This window comes from Heterodontus francisci, chromosome 3, assembly GCF_036365525.1.
Source record: "Heterodontus francisci isolate sHetFra1 chromosome 3, sHetFra1.hap1, whole genome shotgun sequence".
Taxonomy (NCBI): domain Eukaryota; kingdom Metazoa; phylum Chordata; class Chondrichthyes; order Heterodontiformes; family Heterodontidae; genus Heterodontus; species Heterodontus francisci.
The window spans coordinates 60,722,088-60,748,836 of NC_090373.1; positions in this window are offsets into that span (position 1 = coordinate 60,722,088).

A 26,749-nucleotide genomic window follows, 5' to 3' on the forward strand; every position below is an offset into this window, starting at 1 on the left:
CATCAACTGCTGCTGGAGGACTATCAACTCGGTGAAAGACGCCCTTTGGTCTGCCCGAAACTTGCTGGTCTTCCAGTGCAAAGAGTTGTCCACGACCGAATGTTGCAGACTGGCACATTCCAAGGTCCAGGACTACGTGCTGAGGGACGCATTAAAGCTTGGGGCAGCCGCAGCAAAGGCTTAATGGGGAAAGACCTCAGTGTAAGGTCCCCCCACCAAGCTGAACTGAGGGGCTGGATCCATGGGAAACCCCTCGAACTGAATTGGGAAATTTTTTGTTTGCTGTAAAATGTAAAAATGCATCTGGCATGACAAATGACATGGAAGGGTTGTGAGGCAACTCATGATTGTATTGAAGGAAACTAATCTCCCTTGCAATGTTTGTATTTTTTGGTGCTGTTTGAAACTGTTTGGGAATGTATTTTTTATAGATTTCTATGAATAAATTATATTTTGGAAATTAAAAAAAAACATTTTCATAACATATAAAGGGAATTTAATCTAAGACTTCCTGCAAGGAATTTAACATTTAACCTAATTGAAACCAGGCCGAATTTTAACTCTGTGTAAGTGGGTGTGTTTTGAAGGAGTTAAAATCTTGCCCCTTATTTCAATAAATTCTATAAGCAAATTATGTGCAAGCTCACATTAGTAGCGTGAGCTTCTAAAATTACTTTTTCGATCTTTTCTGATCTCAAAGGAACTCTCACATTGCCTCCATTTATAAAGCTGCCTCCAAGAAACTTGTTTTCTTTTTTGTAGAAAACATTTCCCTCAGCAACTTTGAATTCACTAGAAATCTGTTTCTTAAATCTGGGAGGACTCTCCTAGCATCACTTTCATACTTTTGGACTGCATACAAGGAAAAACACTTTGCCTGAAAGTTGACCTTTCGCCTCCAGCCTCTCTACCTTTCTCCATTGCAATTTTTCTTGCTTTTTTCTATGTTATCAATACTGTGTGATGCATTTTTGTAGGAAGAATGAAGAGAGGTAGCATAAACTAAATGGTACAATTTTAGAGGGAATGCAGGGACAAAGAGAACTGGTGTGCGTGTACATAAATATTTGGAGGCAGACTGGATCCTTGGTTTTATATATAGAGGTATAACATACAAAAGCAAGGAAGCTATGCTTACCCTTTAAAATACGGATTAGACCGCAGCTCAAGTATTTCATCCAATTCTGGGCTCCACACTTCAGGAAGGATGCCAAGGCCTTAGAGAGGATACTGAGGATGCATGGTATCAGGAAGAAAGACTTAACTTATGTAAAGAGGCAAGAGAAGCTGGGGTTTTTCTCTTTAGAACAGAGAAGGTTAACAGAAGATTTAATGGAGGTGTTTGAAATCATGAAAGGTTTTGACAGAGTATATAAGAAGAAATTGTTTCCAGTGGCAGAAAGATCAGTAATGTGAGAAAATGGATTTAAGGTAATTGGCATAAAAACAGAGATAACATGAGGTTAAAAAATTTACGCAGCAAATTGTTATGATCCAGAATATACTGACTGAAAAGGATAGTGGAAGCTGATCCAGTAATAACCTTCTAAATGGAATTGGCTAAGTACTTGAAGGGGAAAAGTTTGCCTGGCTATGGAGAACGAGCAGGGGAGTGGAACTAATTGAATTTTTCTTTCAAGGAGCTGGCACAGGCACAATGGGCCAAATGGTCTCCTCTGCTTTATCATTTTATGATTCCATATGTCAGTGCTCCTCTAAACTGTCCTATTTTGTTCCTCCTTAGCTCTAATTGTGCTATTCCTCCTCCCTGCATACTTATTGTGTAGTTACGATCAAGAGTTATCCTACCATGCCCTTCTCTAACTCTTTGGGGCTGATTCCTTAATCGGGGGTTTGTGATCGGTAACAGCAATCCTAGTAAGGAGCAATCATGGGTTCACAGTGCCTGGTTTTCTGTCCATTAATTCTGATCAAAATTTTGAATAGAATTCTAGGTGGAAAGCAAACAATTTGGAATCACTTAAGTGCAGGTGGGTGTTATTTTGCTGGATGGATCAGCTAATGCGGGCTGAATGGTCTCATCCAATTCAGGCTTTCATCTTGTGAAGTAAAGGATATTTGGTTGCACAGATCCTCCAATAGCTCTGTGACGTACATCAATATGAAAGGATTCCACTTGCTATCTGGAAAGGTTATAGTGATTCATAAAATACCATAATAATGTAGACTGCCAAATTTCCAAAATCCACATATGATCCTGTAAAATACTTGTATATTGAATATGCTCAAGGAAAATTACCTTGTGCTCAGAAATGATAAGGAAAATTTCCTCACTATGCCATAAGTAACAAACTTCTGAACTTGTTGATGGAAACCTCTGAAATGCTTGTCTGTGCTGATTGCTAATGAAATGGTTCTTGAGACAGCTGAAAGCCAGCATACTGATGCTCAATTTTAAAAAAAAATCTGCTATCAGAAAACATGTTTACCAAATTTTGCCTTTTAGAGAGCAGAAACTTGAAAGTCAATGTCCAGATCAGCTGGCATACCTGTTATGTCACCCTTGTAATATGCTGCTGTATGTGTAGGTACAGCATGGCTGTTTGCAAAGCTCCAGCTCCTGTTGATGATTCAGCTGGTCCCAGTGGTCAAGTGTACGTTTCCATTTTCTTAAAAGGCATAATTTAGCAACCAAACTCTATCATAGCAGTGATTTGTTTTAAAAAAAAAATTCATTGCACTCATTATGTTGGCAGATTATCCTAAAGCCTACACAAATATTCCTTCCATTAGAGCAGACTTAGGAGTTTACATCATTAGAAAAACTTCCAAGCCTGCTGTGAAGAAGACACTGAGACTAGGATGCTTTGGTGGAGACTGTTTATTTCTTGCCACAGAGTTTACTACTCCACTCCTAACAACACCCTGCCAGTGTTGGCTGGGTCTTCTTTATATATAGATCTGTGTACAATTAACTAACCAACACCCAAATCTGTTCACCCTATTACCTTCAACTACTAGGTTTTTAACATCCATTAATAGATCTTATTAGACACTAACAGATTCCCCTCTTTTCTTTAAATTAAATACATATATATAAAATGAAAAGAGAGAGACAAAATAATGATACATTTTTCTCTATCACACATTATTATACCATTAACCTGCAACAGCACCAGCCATTAACATACTGTATATTTCCCCCTTTTTATAAACTAAGAAAAACTTGTTTAAAACATTACAAAACGATCTTAACATTAAAATATTTCCACGTTTTCCTAACACATCATAACACAAGATGGCCCTCTTTGAGGACATCCAATAATTTCTTTGAACAAGCACCTCTCTTCGTAAAACAATCCGACAACAGATGACTTGCGCGACCCATTTTATTTTGGAAATTTCTTTTGTTGCCAACATTTCTTTTATACTCGCAAGATTAGTGGACAACATTTATTATTTCTTCCCGCCAAAAATATAATGAACCCTGCTGCGTTCGAATAACCATTGGGACGATTAGCGTGTGAGACGTCACTAAAAATGACTAATTTCATTTCTTCTGGGTCACCCAATGCTGGAAACTTGAGTGTACATTTGTCCAAACACAATTTCTTCAATGTCTTATTTGCTTTCAATACTTCCTCAACAGTAGCATGTTTCAGCATGGTGCTCAACTCTAATACATTATAGCAAGCATCTGGCCTAGTTTGTGCGCACAACCAGTTTAATTGCCCGATTAAGCTCCTTCACTGGTCTGCTTCTTCCTTGGTTGCAGAGTCTTCCTTTTGTGAGGATCTGGCCCGATTTATTGGGATCCTATTAATATTCTCTAGGTAAGGCGGTTGATTTAGGGTTACCCCCAACTTCACCTGCCTAATAGCCAACGCTATATATTTAAAAGCTCCGACTTCCAATTTTAAATTCCTGTAGAACTTTACCACAAATTTCTCAAATGCCACAGATCCTCCCCACAGAAAATGGTCAATGTGCATCAAGAAAATGCCTGCTAGTTTTTCTTCACAGTACCAATAAAACATTACCGGATCTGCTTTTAGCTGAATACAACCAGCTTTTAGTAGGACGGACCTAACTGAAATATACCACACCCTGGACGTATCGCTTAGCCCATAAACACACTTGTTTAGCTTCCATAATTTCCCCTCCAGCTTCCTTTGGTGGCTTTAAAAATACTTCTGTTTGAAATCTCTCCCCTTGCAAAAATGTTGCTTTGATATCAATGGACTTACATTTCCATGCGTGTGTCGCTAAAAGGGCTAGGAAAATCCTTAAACTTGCTTTTCCCACTGTTGGGGAGTCTACTCTAACTTCTTGGTCATCTAGTCGTTCCTCAAATCCCCGAGCTACAGTCTGGCCTTAGCTTTATACGTAATGGGAAATACTTTCTTTGTACAGATCCATCTATGGGACACTGCTGGTAGTCCTCTATCTGGCACCTCCGTGTATACACCAAACTCTCTCCAACTGTTAAGCTCTTTTTGTTTTGCATCCTTTACCAACTTACCATCTAACTTGTTAGTAGCCATTAGAGCTTCTCTATCGTAAGGGCTCCTACTTCTTGTGGCGCTCCTCGCCTGCTCTCTGTTCCTTGCTCTTATGAAACCACGTCCCCGACTAGATTTCCTTAAACTTTCTGGGCTGCTACTACTCGACCTGTCTCTCCTATCACCAGATTCTTTTCACAAGTTCGTGACCTTTTCCTTGGACTGTGATCACCTTCAGGCTCACTGTCTGAACTTACACTATGTTTTCTAGCCTTCCACTTTTTCACTTCCTGCTGCAAATATATAGGTCTGATATCCTGTCCCTTGTCTTGCACATTCAGCCAATGTTTGTATTTCCCTATGGCCTTTCCTGCCCTTCTTATAATGGTGGCTTTCCTCCATTTACTAGCCCCTTCTGGCATATACATCACTCGATTCCCAACTTTCCGTAGTTGACCTTTGGGATAAATGGCCTGATCCATCCCCATTGGAGCACCTCCTCCCCCTCTTGAACAATCCCCCTCATCGCCTCGCTAAGGCCCAGCCAATTATCCCCAGTGCGGCCTCACACACTTACCTGTATCCCGGGGCCTTGCCCATGTTGCCAATCCTGGTTGAACGCAGTCCCAGCAGTGGCCACTGCTCTTGATGGCACTGCTAGGACTGAAGAGCTGCTAGACTACTGATTGGCTGGCAGCTCTAGGAGGTGGGTCTTCCTGCTTCAGAGGGGCGGAAGTGCCTCCAGAGGCCAATTAAGGGCTGGGCCGCATAAAGTTACAGTATGGCTTCCAGACCCGGCAGTGTTGGGCACGCTACCGACTTTTTCTGACACTGGGTAGAACCTCTGGCCCAACATAAAATTCCAGCCTTTGTTTAGAAGACACAAGATGTGCCTTGCGGAATTTTGGGTTTTCTACTAAAGTGTCATCAGCCACAATTGGAGTATATATCTCATGTCTCCCAGTTAGGGATACCTTAATTACATCAATATGTGTATATTGTAAGCAGTATCCATAAAATAAGCATCAAATTCCATAATTCCTTGCCAGTGCTCACATGTCATCTGTACAGGAAGAAGAAACTTCTATTGATTTGCCCAAAAGGTGCCAACTGGGGAAATGAAAAGAATCAGTCGTGCCTTGTATTCACGGACTGCCACACATCTCAAAAAACTGAGATGCTGCATACAGATGTTTAGCAAAAAAGGATTTCTGTGAAGTAGCAGTAACGCCATATCAGCTGATTCTTCTGCTGGGGACAATATAGATCTTGCCCCAATTTTCTGACCTTCTTTTCAGTTTGGTACACTAGTTGTGAAAATCAGAAAGCTTACCCTCACACTTCAAGTTTATGAGTACTCTGAAAATGAATGCTGCATAGTTTAAACAAGGGCTACATCCTCGATAGTATAGCAGGTTGCTTAATTTGTCTTTCCAATTTTCTATTGTCTGCTTCAAAAAGTAGCCATTTACAGCACTTGTAATGACTGCACTTTGTCAATTATGCAAAAATGATTTCGGAAGGAAACCCATAACTAAGTGACAAATGCATCACTTGTCATATGGAAAACAATCTCTAAGTCTCCTTAATATTCCTGAAGCCATACTGTTACGGCAGTCAGGCAATTAACGATTGGTTCATCTTCTGAAGCATCTATTTTTCTTTCTGCATACAATGTACTCAGTAAACTTAAGACAGAAGTATGTTCAGAGTGATGTATGGATACCTCTTCTTCTTCTTTGGCCTCCTTGTCTCGAGAGACAATGGGTAAGCGCCTGGAGGTGGTCAGTGGTGTGTGGAGCAGCGCCTGGAGTGGCTATAAAGGCCAATTCTGGAGTGACAGACTCTTCCACAGGTGCTGCAGAAAAATTTGTTTGTCGGGGCTGTTACACAGTTGGCTCTCTCCTTGCGCCTCTGTCTTTTTTCCTGCCAACTGCTAAGTCTCTTCGACTCGCCACACTTTAGCCCCACCTTTATGGCTGCCCGCCAGCTCTGGCGAACGCTGGCAACTGACTCCCACGACTTGTGATCAATGTCACAGGATTTCATGTCACGTTTGCAGACGTCTTTAAAGCGGAGACATGGACGGCTGGTGGGTCTGATACCAGTGGCGAGCTCGCTGTACAATGTGTCTTTGGGGATCCTGCCATCTTCCATGCGGCTCATATGGCCAAGCCATCTCAAGCGCCGCTGACTCAGTAGTGTGTATAAGCTGGGGATGTTGGCCGCCTCGAGGACTTCTGTGTTGGAGATACGATCCTGCCACCTGATGCCAAGTATTCTCCGGAGGCAGCGAAGATGGAATGAATTGAGACGTCGCTCTTGGCTGACATACGTTGTCCAGGCCTCGCATAGAGCAAGGTACTGAGGACACAGGCTTGATACACTCCGACTTTTGTGTTCTGTGTCAGTGCGCCATTTTCCCACACTCTCTTGACCAGTCTGGACATAGCAGTGGAAGCCTTTCCCATGCGCTTGTTGATTTCTGCATCTAGAGACAGGTTACTGGTGATAGTTGAGCCTAGGTAGGTGAACTTTTGAACCATTTCCAGAGTGTGGTCGCCACTGGATGGAGCATTTCTGATGTCCTGCCCCATGATGTTCGTTTTCTTGAGGCTGATGGTTAGGCCAAATTCATTGCAGGCAGCCGCAAACCTGTCGATGAGACTCTGCAGGAACTTTTCAGTGTGAGATGTTAAAGCAGCATCGTCAGCAAAGAGGAGTTTCCTGATGAGGACTTCCGTACTTTGGACTTCGCTCTTAGACGGGCAAGGTTGAACAACCTGCCCCCTGATCTTGTGTGGAGGAAAATTCCTTCTTCTGAGGACTTGAACGCATGTGAAAGCAGCAGGGAGAAGAAAATCCCAAAAAGTGTGGGTGCGAGAACACAGCCCTGTTTCACGCCACTCAGGATAGGAAAGGGGTCTGATGAGGAGCCACCATGTTGAATTGTGCCTTTCATATTGTCATGGTGATGATACTTAGTAGCTTTGGTGGGCATCCAATCTTTTCTAGTAGTCTGAAGAGACCACGTCTGCTGACGAGTTCAAAGGCTTTGGTGAGATCAATGAAAGCAATGTAGAGGGGCATCTGTTGTTCGCGGCATTTCTCCTGTATCTGACGAAGGGAGAACAGCATGTCGACGGTCGATCTCTCTGCACGAAAGCCACACTATACCTCTTTATACTCTTCATATTATTGTACTCTTGTAAACATTTGTTTGGAATTCATAGGAGTGATCCAAATACCATCTAACTGCAGCCAACTACCTTGATAGAGAATAAAAATTCCTACCATCTGTGCTAAATAGCTACAGTGATACCATTCTAACATCCTTGATCTGCAACTATAATTAAATCCCAGTTTTGATCAAAATGTTGACGGATCTTTTCTGTAATCTTTTATCACAGGACCACAAGGTAATTGATGAGGAAGACCATTCAGCCCATCTAAATCCAACCATGCAGAAAGATCTTAAAAGTCCTGTTGCAGCATTCAGTTGTTTTTTAAGTACATCCAGGATTTTAGCTTCCACTGTATCTGGAAGTCTATTCCATGTATTGAACACTCTGTATGGAGAAGAATTTTCTGATCCAGGTCCTAAAGTTACCTTTCACTCATTTAACCCATGTCATACTGTCACAATATAAATTAGTATTCCAGATTTAACTTTTCTATCCTATTAACTATCCTAGATGTGCATATAAGATCACCTCTCAGACACCTCTCAGACACCTCCTTTACAGGCTGAAAAGTCTCTGTTTTCCAGTCTTTCCTCATAGCTAAGATCTCTGACACTAGAGAACTGTACGATCTGATCATGACTTCTATTGCATCTGCTATGTAATTCAATATTCCATTGGCTTTGTTAATAGTTCAAAATTTGACATATTTAGCTTTGAATCTACTAAAATTGCTAGACAGTGACATCCTTGATAGTTCTCTCCTTTGTTTCTTTGCTCATTGAAGGTCAGAGTCTGGTATCTGCTATTATAATCTCTGGAGTAGCTTTGTAGGCCCTTAATAATTTTACCAACCTTAATCCATCCACTATCCCCACTGTTGGCTCTCCTCAGCACTTGTCTCCAAATCATGGCAACCTTATCTATAGCTTTGATTTCTGATACTTCATAAATTTCTTTGCCTGTAATTTTCCCATTCATCCTCCGAAGAGAGATTGCGAGAACCTTCAGAGAAATGGTGTAAATGGGTAAAATGAGCCACACTGTTTCTGCAAGTGTTCTGCCAACTTCTCACCTAAGTTATAAGAGGAGACCAGCGGAACCCTATGCAATTCATGGTCCATTTTTTAACCCTGTGGATTTGTGAACTCAGATAGTTTTATAGAGGGAAAATCTTAAAATCTGTCACACTTGCTAAACTTTTTAATCTTCCACTGCAGATTTAACCCACAAGTAAAACAGGAGGAGTATTCAGCAGTATTCAGATATAGCAACAGCAAGTCAGGCGAATCAGGCAGCAACTGGCAGATCAAAAACTAGGCATGAAATGGTGCCAGATCAGGAGATTTCCATGATATGTCAACACCAAATTTAAATTTTGATAGTCGATCACTATCCACAATTCTGTACATTTCATGATTTTTTAAAAAGTCATGTCAGTTGTCTTCTATGTTTCATAGTCAGGAAAACAAAAGCAAAATACTGTGAATGCTGAAAATCTGAAATATAAACAGAAAATGCTGGAATTACTCAGCAGGTCAGGCAGCATCTGTGAAAAGAGAAACTTAGTTAACAAGAGGAATTTTAACCCCCATAAACATGAGGGATTGGGTCAGGTGAGATGTCAAAATATTAAAAATCTCAGTCTGACCCCAACCCGCTACGAACCCACCACGGGGGCAGGAATTGGGTCAGGCAACCAACCTGTTCCCTGGGGGCAAGTCCCTCATTTAAATATTACAATGAGGCTGTGTGCCCTAGGTCTAATCTCCTTTTTAAATTTAACACTGGTTGGCCAAGGGAGAAACGGCAGCTAAAGGGAGACAATGACTATTGAATCCAGCTGGTAAATACAACCCCCTGAGCTAAGATCTCCCACCTCCCTCCACTCTGGTCTTTCCAATTCCTCCAACCCTCCTCATTACTCCTTGGCTGTGGCCTCTGATCGCCCAGCAGGATCTGAGGGAAACCAGTTCTACCTGGTTTCACATCTGCAAAACAATTCTACCAAGCTGCGCCCACTGCACCACCTCCAATTCCATCCCAGCCTCTGAGCTAATATCGGGGCCAATGTTTCAGGTCAATGGCCTATTCTGGCTAAACGTCATTGATCTGAAATGTTAACTCTGTTTCTCTCTCCACACATGCTGCCTGACCTCCTGAGTATTTCCAGCATTATCTGTTTTATTTCATGATCACTGTTCTGCAGTTGTCCAAATCATGCTTTAGAAAAAAAATGTAATGGAAAGATATTCATTTCACACAAATAAAAAAGTCTTCAAGCGAAAAGAGGATGAATTATTTATTATACGTCCACATGGAAGACATCACATTTCAAACCGTCAGTAAATCTGAAATGTCATTTTCAGCAGAGCAACATTGACATCAAGGAGACTTGAATTATGGATGAAATTAACCACAATGCTTCTTTAACCTTGACCTTGCAAGAGAAAGAGAAGTTATGTTACTTTTGTAGAGGGATAATAGGATTGAAATGTTTGATCACATATAAACTTCTTGTAGCAACATCTGTAGTACGTTCTAATTAGAAATTAAATGCTCATAGGCATTAGAATACTGGGACCAAGTCATCAGTCAAAGCAATAGCCAAGATTTTAAATGGGACGAAAACCCAGCAGATCAGGATTCCACTCTAAATTGCAACTTTCTGGCACAACTATGCTGGGATTATACCACTCCAAGGGCCAGAAATTCTAGGTTCATTAATGCTGTGTTGAATAGCCAAAAAACTTGGGAGGAAATGAGGAAAAATAGTTAATAGCATTCAGACATTTCCCAAAGAAAGGCTAGCTGGTATTTCACTATCCTAAGTAGATGACAAATTAATGCATTCAACATAATTTCTTCTCAGTCTTTAAGAAACAACAAACATCATGCTTAGTCCAAAGGGAAGAGTTCTCTTCTAGTTTAACATCCATGCCTAGAACACATTTTGTTATTGCCACTTAATATGGAACTATAGTTCTATAATCATCTGGAAAAGTGGGCCCATAAAACAACTTTAGAACACAATCTATCTGCATAATAGATGACCATTTATTCAGACACAAGCTAGGATTTAAAATGGATAATTGGATATCACGTTATCTCTTTTTCATACGTTCAGCATCTGAACATTGTTCATTTGCTTACAGGCTAAGGAAATGCAGCATAGGAGGATGCAAATATGAACGGGAGAAGACTCTCCTGTTTTAAAAGTAATTGAGCTAATTTGAATCCTCTGTGCTCAGCATCCTGAGGTCTGAGAGGACTGAATCAACGCAACAAGGCTCCTTTGACAGCACCTTCCAAACCCGCGACCTCTACCACCTAAAAGGACAAGGGCAGCAGTTGCATGGGAACACCACCACCTGCAAGTTCCCCTCCAAGCCACTCACCATCCTGACTTGAAACTATATCACCGTTCCTTCACTGTCGCTGGGTCAAAATCCTGGAACTCCCTTCCGAACAGCACTGTGGGTATACCTACCCCACATGGACCGCAGTGGTTCAAGAAGGCAGCTCATCACCACCCTCTCAAGAGCAATTAGGGATGGGCAATAAATGCTGTCCTTGCCAGCGATGCCCACATCTCATGAAAGAATTAAACAAAAACCTGTGCCCACTGCTGATGTCGGCGGCGGGCAAACAAAACAGTGGCCTGCACGGCCAGAGCCACTGCAGTCTTCCGTGCGGCGGCTCATTTGATTAGCCGGGGTCGGCCGCACCCCCTCCTGATCACAATGAGGGGGTGGGCAGTCGGTCCCTAGCAATAGCGTCAGCTGCCTGTGCGCAGGCACTGACGCCATTTTTAAAGGGCTGGCAACCCTACCAGGAGATTTAAATATTTAAAGATAAAGTGAATTTTAAAATTACATACATTTATTTTGCGCCTCTCCCACCCCAAACCCCCATAACCATAAAATTATTAATTTTCCCTTTCCCCCCAAAACACTTACAATCTGAATTTCCCCCACCCTCCGCAAACTGCATAAACTTTAACCTCAAATCCTTCCCACCATCCCCTACACCAATGACGTTACTTTGACACCATTCCACCCACCCACCCTCAGCATTGAGAAATTTACCTCTTCCCCCCTCCTCACCAATGATGCGCCTTGTTTCCCCAGACGGGATCCGAAGGCACGATCGTGCTGACCACCGGGCCGAAGATCGGAGCGGGAACTCAGGTGGTGAATTAAGTATCATTAATTTATTCATTTTCATTTATTTAACTATGCAAATGGGGGTCCCGTTGCTGAGCAGCTGGGGGGCCAACACGAGGCCTCGCCGCCACTGGTAATATCGGGCCGGGCCCTCCTGGTGTCAGGTGCATGGCTGCCCTCTCCTGTAAATCCAGCCCAGAGTGTGTGGATCATGGTGAAGATGGAGGCCTACCTAAAACTCAGGGCTAGTACATTTTTTCTACTCCTCCTCTACTCACTCACTCAGTCACATTTCAGGGCACCATCTAGCATATATTACCTATGTAAGCTCCGCTTGAACAATGTCTTACAATTAGAATTCTGGCACGTGGGCTTTTACTTCCATAGATGAATCTCAAGAACTGCTCACAGGTCACAGCAGTGCCCAATGAACTGATGCTTTATAGCAGCCTGCATCATTCACTTGATCCAAAACAAGTGTTATGATTCCCGTGGAGATCAACAAACAAAAAGAACTGAATTTACTGAACGACCCCAATAAAAAAAACAAAATGGACAAGATTTCACTTTTATAACTTTTACTCCAACAATCAAACCAAAATCAACATAAATTAAACATGAAAGAACTGATGAATCATGGTTAATATATATAGTTTACAGATTACATGCTAATTATCAGATGCAACAAAGATAGATCTCCCAGATATAGCTGTCAGCAAAGATGGCACTGAACAGGCACAAAGTTCCTTGAAAGTATGAACTTCTTCATGTGGATTTCCAACTCCTGTCCTCCAACATGCAGATACTGATGTCTTCTTCTTTTTCTCTTCTTCTTCTTCTTTGTCCTCCTTGTCTCGAGAGACAATGGGTAAGCGCCTGGAGGTGGTCAGTGGTTTGTGAAGCAGCGCCTGGAGTGACAGGCTCTTCCACAGGTGCTGAAGATAAAATTGGGGCTGTTACACAGTTGGCTCTCTCCTTGCACTTCTGTCTTTTTTCCTGCCAACTGCGAAGTCTCTTCGACTCGCCACTCCTTAGCCCCGCCTTTATGGCTGTCCGCCAGCTCTGGCGATTACTGGCAACTGACTCCCACGACTTGTGATCAATGTCACAGGACTTTATGTCGCGTTTGCAGACATCTTTAAAGCGGCGACATGGACGGCCGGTGGGTCTGGTACCAGTGACGAGCTCGCTGTACAATGTGTCTTTGGGGATCCTGCCATCTTCCATGCGGCTCACATGCCCAAGCCATCTCAAGCGCCGCAGGGGATGTTGGCTGCCTCGAGGACTTCTGCGTTGGAGATACGGTCCTGCCACCTGATGCCAAGGATTCTCTGGAGGCAGCGAAGATGGAATGAATTGAGACGTCGCTCTTGGCTGACATACGTTGTCCAGGCCTTGCTGCCATAGAGCAAGGTACTAAGGACACAGGCTTGAAACACTCGGACTTCTGTGTTCCGTGTCAGTGCGCCATTTTCCCACACTGTCTTGGCCAGTCTGGACATAGCAGCGGACGCCTTTCCCATGCGCTTGTTGATTTCTGCATCGAGAGACAGGTTACTGGAAGTATAAACTTCTTCATGTGGATTTCCAACGCCTGTCCTCCAAGATGCAGATACTGATGTAATGGCAGGAATTTACGCCCCCCCCCAAACGAGCAGGCTGGTGGTGGTGTGGGGGGTTTAAAATTAAGTGGGAGGTGAGGGGGGGATGGCGGCTGTTCCTGGCCCCCTCCCACCCCCATTGCAAATTTACACGGGGCGGCAGCGAGAAACGGCTTGTCCGCACCAGGCCAATCAAGGCCCTTAAATGGCCAATTAACTGGCACCTAAGGGACTCACCCGCCACGGTGGGTATTTTAACCTTGGCTGGTGGGCGGCTGAGGCCTCAAAAAACCCGCCTGGTAAAACCAGATGGCCTTCTTGCAGGCTGGTGGGGGGCCTCCCGATCGGGCACTGTGTGCCCCATGGAGTGCCGCCCTGAAGCCCCAACTGCCCCTAACGCACAACACTCACCCCACCCCCATAACCGACCCCCCTTGCCTCGCTGGTGCCCAACCAATTGTCCCCGGCGAAGGCCTAAAAACGTACCTTTTTCACGAGGCAATCCTTCCTGTTGCTTCCGATGGCTGGGTGTAGTCCCAGCCAGCAGTGGCCGCATCTCCCAGTGCCGCTGCTGGCCCACTGATTGGCTGGCAGCTCCATTAGGCAGGACTTTCTGCCTCAAGGAGGTGGACATCCCACCCAAGACCAATTAAAGGCCTGGGGAGCGAAAAATCCCAGTCTGGCTTCCCAGGCACACGGATGCAGGCTCGCCACTGACTTTTCAGCTGGTGGATGGGGCATTATGCCCAATGAAAAATCCGTCCAATGTCTTCTTGTTGATCGTGAGCATTGCAGTCTTCCCTTCAACGTTTCGGTCTTGTTGTCTCTTGAATGTTCTCAGCCTTACACATGACAATCTTGATGGCATGGTTCCACCAGTAATTCTTTAATTCACCGAAAACAGCTGCCGCAATTTGTTTTTGCCAATGGCCAGCTCCCAGAATTAGTATTAGTTTCTCTCTCTGCAGCTTCTATGCCAAACAGCCAGTCGCCTACATGAACTCTGCAGACTTCAAATGTGAGCCTGGATAGCGTTAGTCACATGACTCTGGCCAAATAACTCTGCATCTTATCTGGTTTCAATTTCCCCAGAAACCTGAAGTTTTTAGTTTCACTTTCAAGTTAGGATCTGTCTGAAAAAAAAGCTTTGAAACAGAGCTTTGACAGAATTCGACAAGTCATCTGTTCAAAAAACAGTCCGCATACGCTCCTCCACTGGTCTCGCATTGTGGACTCCATCACACTTCCCCACCTTGGGAAAAAGAAAACTTTCCCTTGGTAAGGTTTTCTTTACAGCAGTTCAGAAACACAGCAAGTTCGTAACATCATAAACATTTTAACAAATAGCTTACTACATACTGTACTGACAACATTTTCATATTCTACAATTATATGTATCAAATTTATAAAACTATAAGGGCTTAACCAATAATAAAACCAAGTAAATGTGCCAATTAGAATGAGCAGGATTCAAACACCAGAAAATTATCGTAACTCTGAGCTTTCCTTCTTTCTTACATCCCCTCTTTAAACTCCAGAGAGAGCATCAGTAATTACATCATGGGCTGAATTGCGGCGTGCTGTGAACTTGGCGGCCTTCCGACATGGAAGAGCCGTGGCACAGCCCCTGCGATATTACGTGCGGGCCTGATTTAAATAGAGGGGACAGAGCGGCCACACCCGATTATGTAGAGGGGGCGGCTGCCACATCCCAGGCAATGGCACCAGGGGCCACCGCGCTGGCGCAGTTTTTAAAGGGCTTTAAGCCCTTAGAAGTAATTTTAATTTTTAAAGGTACAGTATTCGTTATTTTTTATTAACACATAATAAAGATATGGAGGCCCTTCCCCAACCCCCGCAATGGTCGTTTCATTGCCCGATATTACCAACACTTGCCTTTTTCCGTACCCGAACGTACCCACCCAGCCTTCTAACTTTTGCCCTCAACCCCTTCCCACCATCCCCACAGCCAATAAACAATGTTTTCCCTGCTCCGCCACACCTCCCACCCTGAAAATTTTATTTCTCCCCCCTCCCCACCAGGTTCTCGTCTCGGAATTCTGTATGGAGTTCCAAAGTCGTGCGAAGTATGAATGGCAGCCGTAAAATCAGCGTGGGTCAGCCGTCGCCTGCAGGGAAGTTCATTTACATATCCTTATTGTAAATTTGAATATTAAGATGAAGGGCCCGCTGCAAGGCGGTGGGGAGCTGCACCGAGGTCCCCCGGGCGCTACTAATATGCAGCAGGCCCTTCTCGATATCACGAGTTGAGGCAGGCCTTTCCCTGCAGAATTTTACCGCCCTTCCCACTCACCGCAACGTCGAGAGGCTGGTAAAATTCAGCCCTATGTTTCCCTGCAACATGCACAATTTTTAGTGTAAAGTGCTATAACATCAAACTCCAACAGAAAGGCCTGAGGTTCTTTGTTCTGAACTTTTCTAGAAACATAAGTGGGCTGTGATCTGTGCAGACTAGTATTTCCCCTGACTGTTGGTTACATACACCTCAAAATGTTGTAGAGTCAGTACAGACCGAAAGCCTCTTTCTCGATGGTCAAGTACTTTCTTTGATGTTTATGAAGCTTCCTAGAGAAGTAGCTAATGGGCATTCGATACCAGCATCACCTCGGAGCAGCACCGCTCCTACCCCTATGTCGTGGTGTCAATAGCTACCTTGAATGCCTGGGGCTGCAAGAACTGGCTCCTTGATCAAAATGGCCTTCAACTTCTCAAATGCCATTTACATACGAACACACAAATATACAAATTAGGAGCAGGAATAGGCCACTTGGCCCCTCGAGCCTGCTCTGCTATTCAACAAGATCACGGCTGATCTGATTGTAACCTCCACTCCACATTCCCACCTAACCCTGATAACCTTTCACCCCCTTGCTTATCAAGAATCTAGCTACCTCTGTCTTAAAAATATTCAAAGGCTCTGTTTCCACCGCCTTTTGAGGAAGAGAGTTCCAAGACTCACGACCCTCTGAGAGAAAAAAATTTCTTCTGATCTCTGTCTTAAATGGGCGACCCCTTATTTTTAAACAGTGAAGGCTAGTTCTAAATTCTTCCACATGGGGAAACATCCTTTCTGCATCCACCCTGTCAAGAGCCCTCAGGATCTTATATGTTTCAATCAAGCCGCCTCTTACTCTTCTAAACTCCAGAGGATACAAGTCCAGCCTGTCTAATCTTTTCTTGTAAGACAACCTGCCCATTCCAGGTATTAGTCTAGTAAACCTTCTTTGAACTGCTTCCATTGCATTTACATCCTTGCTTAAATAAGGAGACCAATACTGTACACAATTCTCCAGATGTGGTCTCACCAATGCCCTGTATAACTGAAGCATAACCTCCCTACTTTTGTATTCAATTCCCCTTGCAATAAACAACACCATTCTATTAGCTTTCCTAATTACTTGCTGTACCTGCATATAACTGTTATGGCCAGGTGAGGAGGGGGTCTGAGGCTCCCCTCTTGCCCTTCCTCTTGTTTGACTGCAACAGGGTTTATTCCTTTTATACAGTAGTTGTGCTTACCACCTCTGTGAGTGTTTTACCTTTTACCTTTACTGTGATTGTGAAAGAACCAATCAGACAGGTTTTCTTGAGTTTAAACAAGAAAGAGGTAAGTTTGTTATACTTAACACTCTAATCCCGATTTTAAAATAATAAAAGAAAACACAACACATTCATGCATACATTCACACGAGAATTACACACACACAAATAGATTATAGAGGGAAAAATTGATCTGGTGGTTGGATTAAAGTCCACAATAAAAGGAACTTAAGTGCACAGTCTGTGAAGTGGGTGATCCAGCAGTCCTCCAGCTGAAGCTGTATTCTTGAAGTGCTCGCTGGTCAATGTGCACTTTGTGATTGGCCTGCTTTGGTCAGGGTTTTCTTGAAGGCAGAATTGTAATTGGCTCTCTTCCCCTGGTCACTGGCTGTAGCAGTCTGTAGGCTTGGAGGGTCCACAGTTGCAGATGGTTTTCAAACTTGATGTTTTCTGGGGAGAGAGAAAGAAAGAGAGAGAGAAAGGGAAGTCCACAGCTCTTTCTGCTGCTGTAGTCCCAGTTTCTGCTTGTCTTCTTTGAGTGTAATAAAATTTCTGTTTTTCAGAGATAGACAGATGGTCACATGGTTCTCAATCCCCTTTGTTTTTAACAAGGTCCAACATCTAAAATCTAAAAGCTCTCACAGATGGGGTTGTCAGTGTTCACCCCCTGGAGGGACCGCTCCACTTATGAATGCCTCAGAATGACTTTGAATGGCCTGCTAACGAGAATGATCTGGGTAATTTACTCAGTTAGCCAAAGCATTGTTCTGGCTGGGCTTCTTGTTAGACTTTTGTCTCCAGTTCAATGTCCCAGTATTTCAGATGCAAATTGCAGTGGCCATCTTGGCTGATAGTTTTTTAAAAGTTACTGGAGGATTTTTCCATTAAAAGTCTAATGTAAGTTTCCAACCGATGAAATTAATATTTCTCATTTGACATATGGGGTTTTCTTGACATAAACATTTGCGATTCATGCACTAGGACACCCAGATCCCTCTGCATCTCAGAGCTCTGCAATCTCTCACCATTTAGATAATATGCTTCTTTTGTATTCTTCCTGCCAAAATGGACAATTTCACATTTTCCCACATTATACTCCATTTGCCAGATCTTTACCCACTCACTTAACCTCTCTAAATCCCTTTGTAGCCTCCTAATGTCCTCTTCACAACGTCCTTTCCTACCTATCTTTGTGTTATCAGCAAATTTAGCAACTATACCTTCAGTCCCTTCATCTAAGTCATTTATATAAATTGTAAAAAGTTGAGGCCCCAGCACTGATTCCTGTGGCACACCATCTTGCCAACCAGAAAATGATCCATTATACCTACGCTCTGTTTCCTGTTAGCTAGCCAATCTTCTACCTGTGTCAATATGTTACCTCCTACACCATGAACATTTATTTTCTGCAATAATCTTTGATGTGGCATCTTATCAAATGCCTTCTGGAATTCTAAGTACAATACATCCACCGGTTCCCCTTTTTCCACATCACATGTAACTCCCTCAAAGAACTCCAATAAATTGGTTAAACATGATTTCCCTTTCACAAAACCATGTTGAGTCTGCCTGATTACCTTGAATTTTTCTAAGTACCCTGCTCTAACGTCTTTAGTAATAGCTTCTAACATTTTCCCTATGGCAGATGTTAAGCTAACTGGCCTGCAGTTTCCTGCTTTCTGTCTCCCTCTCTTTTTGAATAAAGGAGTTGCATTCGCTATTTTCCAATCTAATGGAATCTTCCCCAAGTTTAGGGAATTCTGAAACATTAAAACCAATGCATCAACTATCTCACTAGCTACTTCTTTTAAGACCCTAGGATGAAGTCCATCAGGACCCAGGGACTTGTCAGCCGGCAGCTCCAACAATTAGCTCAGTACCACCTCCCTGGTGATTGTAATTTCTTGAGTCCCTTCCTCCCTTCCATTTCCTGATTTATGGTTATTTCTGGGATGTTACTTGTATCCTCAATAGTGAAGATTGATGCAAAATACCTGTTCAATTCATCTGCCATCTCCTTATTTTCCATTATTAATTCCCCAGACTCACATTCTATAGGAGCAATGCTCACTTTGTTAACTCTTGTCTTTTTAAAATATCTATTGATACTCTTGGGGCTGAATTTCATGAGGCCTCCGGCATTGGGGGTCGTCGCGGGAAGCCTGGAAAATTCTTCCAGGAGAGGCCCGCCACGACCCCCGATGCCGAGAAGGCCCTGCCGCATTATCCTCTCTTTCCATCACTACAATTGTCCTCCCTAATGAGTACTGCCACCCCGCATCCCATTTTTCCTTCCCTATCTTTTCTGAGCACTTTGTATCCATGAATATTAAGGCCTCAGTCCTCACCATTTTTAAGCCACGTTTCTGTTATTGCCACTACATCATATTCTTACACTGCAATTTGTGCTTGTAGCTCACCAACCTTATGCGCCACGCTTTCTGCATTTACATACATGCATTCTAAACCTGTCTTTGTATTCCTCATAGTCCTTCGAAGTCTACTTGTATCTAATATGGTGCTACTTCCTTCTCTAGTACCATCCAACACTCTCACCCCTTTATGCACTTTATTCCTCTTTTCTACTTCTCTATACTGGTGCCTACCACCCTGCTAATTTAGTTTAAACCCTCCCCAAACACACTAGTGAACCTCTCCACAAGGCCATTAGTCGCAGTCCTATTGAGGTGCAACCTGTCCCTTTTTGATAGATGCCTCCTGCCGCAGAACTGGACCCAATGCACAAGAATCTTAAGCCTTCCTTTTTGCACCATGCCTCAATCAATGCATGGATCCTCTCTATCTTCCTATTTCTACTCTCGCTGGTACACAGCACTGGGAGTAATCCAGAGATTACTACCTTTGAGGTCCTACTTTTTAACTTGCTCTGTAGCTCCTGAATGGTGAGGAATGGTGGATCCATGTTGGGATGGGAAAGTTGGTTTCATTGGAAGCAGAGCCTCACAATCTGCTCTCTTGGTGCGTCCAGTTGCAGGTGTTCCTTGTTGCCTCATCTTCTTCTTCCTCCTACTCTTTCTTCCCCTCTTGCTCTTCCTCCTCTCCTCTCCTCCCAAGGTGGCCTCCGGTTCCCAGGAGGTAATGGCTGTGCTCTTATAATGGCCATGTTGTGGAGGATGAAGCACATCACCATAAACATGGAGATCCTCTCTGGCGCGTATAATATTGAACTCCTCACACGGTTCAGGCAGTGGAAGCACTGCTTCAGAAGGCCGATTGCCTGCTCTAGGATGTTACCCTTAGCTCCCTGGCTTTCATTGTACACTTGCTCTGCTTATCTAGTGGGATGATGGAAGCTTGTCATAAGTCACATGCAGAGGGAGTGGTCTTTGTCCCCAGACAGCCAGCATCTGGTTCTTCATGGAAGCCCACAGATGTTGGGAAGGGCAGACTGGTAGAGGATGAATGCAATGCAGGTACCACCAGGATAGCAGCCATTCACCAAGATGAACTGCTTGATGTGATCGCACACAAACTGCACATTCATTGAATTGTACCCCATATGGTTCCAGTATCTCTCCCGGTTGACATGGGGGACCCATACAGCTACATGGGTGCAACGAATGGCATTGTGCACCATCAGCAGTCCCGCTATTCTGGTACATCCACATGCTCTTTCATCCTGCTCTTGCCTCCTGAGGGAGAAGGTGTTGAATTCCTCTCGCCTGGCATATATGATGTCTATCATCTCTGGATGCTTCAATTAACCTCATACTGTGAAGCATAGGCAACATCTCCCACTGTTGCCTCGAAGAATCTGGTGGTGTAAAAGCTGATGCCGATGGTGACCTTCACACCCACTAGGAGGACTGCTCTCGCCCTGCTGTGCGGCTCCAGGTCAGGGGGTGAAGGAGTAAATCTGAGCCTCCTCAAGCATTGCTCCTGCCACATTGCAATTTAAGGCCAGAATTTTAGGTTGAGGCAGTGGCCTCCATCACTGGAAAAAAAGTCAGGAGCGAGCCCGCCTCTGCTGGGCCTGGAAGCCACGCAGCAATTTTACGTGGCCCAGGCCCTTAATTGGCCTCAGTCGGGACGTCCACCCCTCTGAGGCAGTAAGTCCTGCCTCCAAGAACTGCCAGCCACTCAGAGGACCAGCAGCTCTTTGGTCCCAGCAGTGCCACTGGGAGCAGCGGCCACTACTGGAACTGCACTCAGCCAGGAACAGCAACAATGGAGGAGGCCCCAGAAAATGTGAGTGGGTGTCGGGCCTTGCCAGGGACAATCAGCTGGGCCCTGGTGAGCTGGGTGGGTGTTGGAATGTAGGGCGGGAAGAGTTGTTTCCAGGCGGCAGCCTGTGCTGCTGGGGGTTGCCCTACATGGGGCACAGGGTACCAGATCAGGAGTCTCCCCACCTGGTAACAAGGAGGCTGTCTTGTATGACTGGGCAGCCTCCTCAGGTGCTGAAGCGCCCATGCCTACTCGCCCCACTGCTATTTTACCAGGAGGTACCGGGAGGAGGTACTTAAGTAGCAATTAATTGGCCACATAAGTGCCTGGCATGGCCCAGCTGGGGCGGACGGGCCTTTTGCCACCTCCCCTGCCACGGGTAAAATAGCAGCGGGGGTGGGTACGTGACGGGATTGGCACCCCTCACCTCCCACTCAATTTTACGCCCCTCCCTGCCTCCAGCCCACTCACGGGGGGAGGGGGTGGTGTAAAATTTCTGCCTAAGAGTAGTGCCCTCGGATGACCTATGGTGGATAGGGCCTTTGCTGGAGAGCCTTATTTCTCCTTCCTGCTCACAGAGCTTCCCCTCTCTGCTTCCCAGATCTTTTGCAACACCCCCCTACCTGTGTCAGGTACTGCTCTATCCTCCCTTACTGTATTCAGTAACTTGCACAAAATAGCTCCAGCAGTTCATTTCTTCTAACAAACTCTGCTGCAGCAAAAGTAAGTCAAAAACACTTACCTACAACTTGATGAGTGACCCTTTAAATAATCTAGTACAGGGCCCATCTGGCATCTCTGACCTTCTTGTTTTTACCTATTTACCTATTTACAATTGGTTGCCAGGACTAGCATTGCATCAGCAAGTTAGGCTGTGTGACATCAGGATAATGCCGAATCAGAGCCTTCTGGTGTATGCAGGCTGAACCACATGTGCACACTTCGTAGAGATATAGGGCGGCATTTAATGCCCCACTTGAGAGAAGGCTGTGAGGAAGGATGGGAGTGTAGAATTGGAAGGAAAGGTGGGGACAAAGTCCCCACCACCGTCCTGACAGCCCCCGATAAAATCAGGGGCAAGGAAGGTCGAGGATGGCTTTCCCGCCTGGGGGCTGATTGAGGCCCTTAAGTGACCAATTAATGGCCAGTTAAGGGCCTCATCCCACCGCTGTTGGCATGTAATCAGCATGGGCAATCTGTGGCCTATAGAGGGCCTACTGGTGGTGAAGGTTACTCCTATACCAATACACCCCACCCCAACTGCCTCTGGGGCCTCCTGGACTGGCCCCAGCGAGCCTGCCCCACTTACATGTTCTCTGGGGCTCCATGGTTGTTCCTGATCCTGGGCCTACTGCGGTACCAGCAGTGGCCACAACCCCAAGTGGTGCAGCTGAAACTGCTGAGCTCCCAACCCTCTGATTGGCTGGTAGCACTTGGAGGTGGGATTCCTCCATCCTTAAAGGGATGGGGACCCTGGCACGAGGCAGTTGAGTGCCACTAAATGCTGCAAGGGATCCCCCAAATGGCTGATGCAGGGTTCCCCTCACCTTTCTCCTTTATTCAAAAAGGGAGGGAGACAGAAAGCAGGAAACGATAGGCCAATTAGCTTAACATCTGTCATAGGGAAAATGTTAGAAGCTATTAATAAAGATGTTACAGCAGGGTACTTAGAAAAATTCAAGGTAATCAGGCAGAGTCAACATGGTTTTGTGAAAGGGAAATCATGTTTAACAAATGTATTGGAGTTCTTTGAAGAAGTAACATGTGCTGTGGATAAAGGGGTACTAGTGGATGTATTGTACATAGATTTCCAGAAAGCATTTGATAAGGTGCCACATAGAACATAGAACAGTACAGCACAGTACAGGCCCTTCGGCCCACGATGTTGTGCCGAACCTTTAACCTACTCTAAGATCAAACTAACTACCTACCCTTCATTCTACTATCATCCATGTGCCTATCCAAGAGTCGCTTAAATGTCCCTAATATATCTGCTTCTACTACCACCGCTGGCAGCGCATTCCACGCACCCACCACTCTCTGTGTAAAGAATCTACCTCTGACATCTCCCCGAAACCTTCCTCCAATCACCTTAAAATTATGCCCCCTGGTGATAGCCCTTTCCACCCTGGGAAAAAGTCTCTGGCTATCCACTCTATCTATGCCTCTCATCATCTTGTACCCCTCTATCAAGTCACCTCTCATCCTTCTTCGCTCCAATGAGAAAAGCCCTAGCTCCCTCAATCTTTCTTCATAAGACGTGCCCTCCAGTCCAGGCAGCATCCTGGTAAATCTCCTCTGCACCCTCTCTAAAGTTTCCACATCCTTCCTATAATGAGGCGACCAGAACTGAACACAATATTCCAAGTGTGGTCGAACCAGGGCCTTACAGAGCTGCAGCATAACCTTGTGGCTCTTAAACTCAATCCCCCTGTTAATGAAAGCCAACACACCATACGCCTTCTTAACAACCCTATCAACTTGGGTGGCAACTTTGAGCGATCGATGGACATGGACCCCAAGATCCCTCTGTTCCTCCATACTACCAAGAATCCTGTCTTTAAGCCTGTATCTGCATTCAAATTCGACCTTCCAAAATGAATCACTTCACACTTTTCCAGGTTGAACTCCATCTGCCACTTCTCAGCCCAGCTCTGCATCCTGTCAATGTCCCGTTGCAACCTACAACAGCCTTCCACACTATCCACAACTCCAGCAACCTTCGTGTCATCGGCAAACTTGCTAACCCAGCCTTCCACTTCCTCATCCAAGTCATTTATAAAAATCACAAAGAGCAGAGGTCCCAGAACAGATCCCTGTGGAACACCACTGGTCACTGAGCTCCATGCTGAATACTTTCCATCTACTACCACCCTCTGTCTTCTATGGGCCAGCCAATTTTGTATCCAGACAGCCAACTTTCCCTGTATCCCATGCCTCCTCACTTTCTGAACGAGCCTACCATGGGGAACCTTATCAAACACCTTGCTAAAATCCATATACACCACATCCACTGCTCTTCCTTCATCAATGTGTTTTGTCACTTCTTCCAAGAATTCAATAAGGCTTGTGAGGCATGACCTGCCCCTCACAAAGCCATGCTGACTGTCTGTAATCAAACCATGCTTTTCCAAATAATCATAAATCCTGTCTCTCAGAATCCTCTCCAATAGTTTGCCCACTACCGACGTAAGACTGACTGGTCTATAATTCCCAGGGTTATCCCTATTCACTTTCTTGAACAAGGGAACAACATTTGACACCCTCCAATCATCCGGTACTACTCCAGTGGACAGTGAAGACGCAAAGATCATCGCCAAAGGCGCAGCAATCTCTTCCCTCACTTCCCGTAATATCCTTGGGTATATCCCGTCTGGCCCCGGGGACTTATCTGTCCTCATATCATTCAAAATTTCCAGCACATCCTCCCTCTTAACCTCAACCTGTTCGAGCATATCAGCCTGTTCCATGCTGTCCTCACAAACGACCAGGTCCCTCTCACTAGTGAATACTGAATCAAAGTATTCATTTAGGACCTCCCCTACCTCCTCCGACTCCAGGCACAAGTTCCCTCCACTATCCCTGATCAGCCCTACCCTCACTCTGGCCATCCTCTTGTTATTCACATAAGTGTAGAACGCCTTGGGACCTTCCTTAATCCTACCCGCCAAGACTTTTTCATGTCCCCTTCTAGCACTCCTAAGTCTATTCTTCAGTTCCTTCCTGGCTATCTTGTAACCCTCTAGAGCCCTGTCTGATCCTTGCTTCCTCAACCTTAAGTAAGCTTTCTTCTTCCTCTTGACTAGCAGTTCCACATCTCTTGTCATCCAAGGTTCCTTCACCCTACCATCCCTTCCTTGCCTCATCAGGACAAACCTATCCAGCAGTCGCAGCAAGTGCTCCCTAAACAACCTCCACATTTCTGTCGTGCATTTCCCTGAGAACATCTGTTCCCAGTTTATGCTCCCCAGTTCCTGCCTAATAGCATTGTAATTCCCCCTCCCCCAATTAAATATTTTCCCATCCCGTCTGCTCCTGTCCCTCTCCATGACTATAGTAAAGGTCAGGGAGTTGTGATCACTATCACCGAAATGCTCTCCCACCGAGAGATCTGCCACCTGGCCTGGTTCGTTGCCAAGCACCAAGTCCAACATAGCCTCCCCTCTAGTCGGCCTATCTACATATTGAGTCAGGAAACCTTCCTGGACACACCTGACAAAAACTGCTCCATCCAAACTATTTGCACTAAGGAGGTTCCAATCAATATTAGGGAAGTTGAAGTCACCCATGACAACAACCCTGTTACTTCTGCACCTTTCCAAAATCTGCCTCCCAATCTGTTCCTCCGTGTCTCTGTTGCTATTGGGGGGTCTATAGAAAACTCCCAACAAAGTGACTGCTCCTTTCCTGTTTCTGACTTCCACCCATAATGACTCAGTAGACAAACCCTCCTTGACGACCTCCCTTTCTGCAGCTGTGATACTATCCCTGATTAGCAATGCTACTCCCCCACCTCTTTTACCTCCCTCCCTATTCCTTTTGAAACATCTAAACCCTGGAACATCCAACATCCATTCCTGCCCCTGTGATATCCACGTCTCCGTAATGGCCACAACATCGTAGCTCCAAGTACTGATTCATGCTCTAAGTTCTTCACCCTTATTCCTGACACTTCTTGCGTTAAAATAGACACACTTCAACCCATCATACTGGCTGCAATTTTGTCGTGTCAATTGTCTAACCTTCCTCAGACTCTCTGCACTCGGTATCTGCCTGTTCAACAGCTACCCCATCCACTGATCCGTAGCTCCGGTTCCCATCCCCCTGCCAAACAAGTTTAAACCCTCCCGAAGAGCTCTAGCAAACCTCCCGCCCAGGATATTGGTGCCCCTCCAGTTCAGATGCAACCCGTCCTTCTTGTACAGGTCCCACCTTCCCCAGAAGGTATCCCAATGATCCACATATTTGAATCCCTCCCTCCTACACCAGTTCTGTAGCCACGTGTTCAGCTGCACTCGCTCCCTGTTTCTAGCCTCACTAGCACGTGGCACCGGTAACAATCCTGAGAATACTACTCTGCTCGTCCTGCCTTTCAGCTTCCAACCTAACTCCCTATATTCGCTTTTCAGGTCCTCATCCCTTTTCCTAGCTATGTCATTGGTACCGATATGTACCACGACCTCTGGCTGCTCCCCCTCCCCCTTAAGAATCCTGTAGACTCGATCCGAGACATCCCTGACCCTGGCACCCGGGAGGCAACATACCATCCGGGAGTCTCGTTCGCGACCACAGAATCTCCTGTCTGTTCCTCTAACCATTGAATCTCCTATCACTATCGCTCTCCTATTCTCCCCCCTTCCCTTCTGAGCCACTGAGCCAGGCTCAGTGCCAGAGACCTGGCCACTGTGGCTTTCCCCTGGTAGGTCGTCCCCCACAACCGTATCCAAAATGGTATACGTATTATTGAGGGGAACGGCCACAGGGGATCCCTGCACTGAGCGCCTATTCCCTTTCCCTCCCCTGACGGTCACCCAGCTACCTTTATCCTGTAACTTAGGTGTCACTACTTCCCTATAACTGCTCTCTATCAC